A 2,178-nucleotide genomic window follows, 5' to 3' on the forward strand; every position below is an offset into this window, starting at 1 on the left:
GAGGAAAATCAGTCTATAGTAACAAATCTAGAAATTACAGAGATGTAATTAGTAGGCAGAAACCTTTAAGACAACTATGATCATTATGCTTGAGAATTCAGAGAAAAATGAATACAAAGAGGAGGGAAACAGAAGATATTTAAAAAAAAAAAAGGAACTTCAATAAATGAAAACTATAGGAGGTTCTAGTCTGTTCTGCCTCGCAGCACCCGCCTCCCTTACGCGGTCACACTAAGCTAGTGCCGGGGCCAGGGATCCGGCCACAGCCTCCGCTGCCACCTGCCGCCTCCGGACCATGGACCCCCGCAAAGTGAGCGAGCTTCGAGCCTTCGTGAAAATGTGCAAGCAGGACCCAAGCGTTCTGCACACCGAAGAAATGGGCTTCCTGAAGGAGTGGGTGGTGAGCATGGGGGGTAAAATACCACCTGCTACTCCTAAAACTAAATTGGAAAAAAATACCAAGGAAGAAAAAACAGATAGTAAGAAGGCGGAGGAAAACATAAAGATAGAGGAACCATCAAGTGAGGAAAGTGATCTAGAAATTGACAATGAAGGTGTGATTGAACCAGACACTGATGCCCCTCAAGAAACGGGAGATGAAAATGTAGAGATAACTGAGGAGATGACTGATCAGGCAAATGATAAAAAAGTGGCTGCCATTGATGCCCTAAATGATGGTGAACTACAGAAAGCCACTGACTTGTTCACAGATGCCATCAAGTTAAATCCTCGTTTGGCCATTCTGTATGCCAAGAGAGCAAGTGTCTTCCTCAAATTACAGACGCCAAATGCTGCCATCCGAGACTGTGACAGAGCTACTGAAATAGATCCCGATTCTGCTCAGCCATACGAGTAGCAAAGGAAAGCACACAGACTTTTGGGCCATTGGGAAGAAGCTGCCCATGATCTTGCCCTTGCCTGTAAGCCGGATTATGATGAAGATGCTAGTGCAATGCCGAAAGAAGTTCAACCAAGGGCCCAGAAAATTGCTGAACATCGGAGAAAGTATGAGCGAAAACGTGAAGAGAGAAAGAGATCAAAGAAAGTACAGAAAGGGTCAAGAAGGCTCAGGAAGAACACGCGAGAGCCCATTTGGAGGTCAAGCATAATGCCCTTCTGACAAATAAAGCCCCTGCTGAAGGAAACGCAACTTAGATCACCTAATGGATGTCGCAATACAAACCAGTGTACCTCTGACTTTGTCATGAAGAAAGCGGGGGTGCTATGAAGATAAACCCTACCCCTCTGCCCCAGATGCAGCTGAAACATTTTACAGTGGTTTGCCATTAGGGTATTCATTCAGATAATGTTTTCTTACTGGAAATTAAAAATTTTAAACAATTTTTAAACCTTAAAAATATTTAAAACAAATTAAAAAGGTGTGTTAATCCCTACATTTTTCTTTACTAATCATTTTGGTTTCTTCCTTTGAATTAATTAGGCAAGGAAGATACTTCAGTATGGAAGATTTACTGTTCAAGTTTGAGTGAAATAAAGATTTTTTAGTGGGAGGCAAATGTAACATTTAAATAAAGTTTGAGTTGAATATATGGTCACTGAGGTATTTTGATTTGTCTTTTTAATTGCTTTATTATTATTAATGATTTACTTCCATGAAACTACTGGAACCACCAGTATTGCAGTAGGATCTGGGTTAGGGACTGGAAATACTTGTCAGGGCTGCAGTAATCTTAACTACATTTTATATAATGTGTACCCTTGTGCAGATGCATTTAAATCTTACACTGTGGTGACGGGATGATTTTTATACTGCTGCAGTAAAATTGGATTATTTAGCTCTGTTCTTGTCCGATATCTAAAATAAATGTTTCATATTTCCACATAGGGGAAATAAGGGAATACTTTTCTTTTTGTATTTCTATGTTTAAAATGTTCTTTTCAGATCAGAAAATGCCCAACTCTTTGTCTGCTTTCTACCTGTTTTCACATTTTTTCCCTCTTACTCTTCTTGGGCTAAAGATGGTCCTTTTTCACTAGCATCATCACTGCTATCATCACTCACAGCATAATTATGCAAGCATATTTAATGATGGGCTTAATTTAATATGTAATACAAATAGTGGCTATGTAAGGTAATACCCATAATAGCTGTAGTTTCTTACTTGGCCAAGAGACTTCAATATTTAAGTGTTAGATTTCCTCTTTGGTGAAATCTTA

At 39.5% G+C, this 2,178-nt stretch overlaps 1 pseudogene; it reads left to right on the forward strand.

Annotated features, from left to right (window-relative positions):
• The first annotated feature begins 263 nt into the window (after window positions 1–263).
• Window positions 264–1,042, forward strand: LOC113624972 (hsc70-interacting protein pseudogene; annotated as a pseudogene).
• The last annotated feature ends 1,136 nt before the right edge of the window (window positions 1,043–2,178 follow it).

The sequence above is a fragment of the Aethalodelphis obliquidens genome, unplaced genomic scaffold, assembly GCF_003676395.1.
Source record: "Aethalodelphis obliquidens isolate GAN/ISIS:26980383/991018 unplaced genomic scaffold, ASM367639v1 scaffold2, whole genome shotgun sequence".
NCBI classification, from domain to species: Eukaryota; Metazoa; Chordata; class Mammalia; order Artiodactyla; family Delphinidae; genus Aethalodelphis; species Aethalodelphis obliquidens.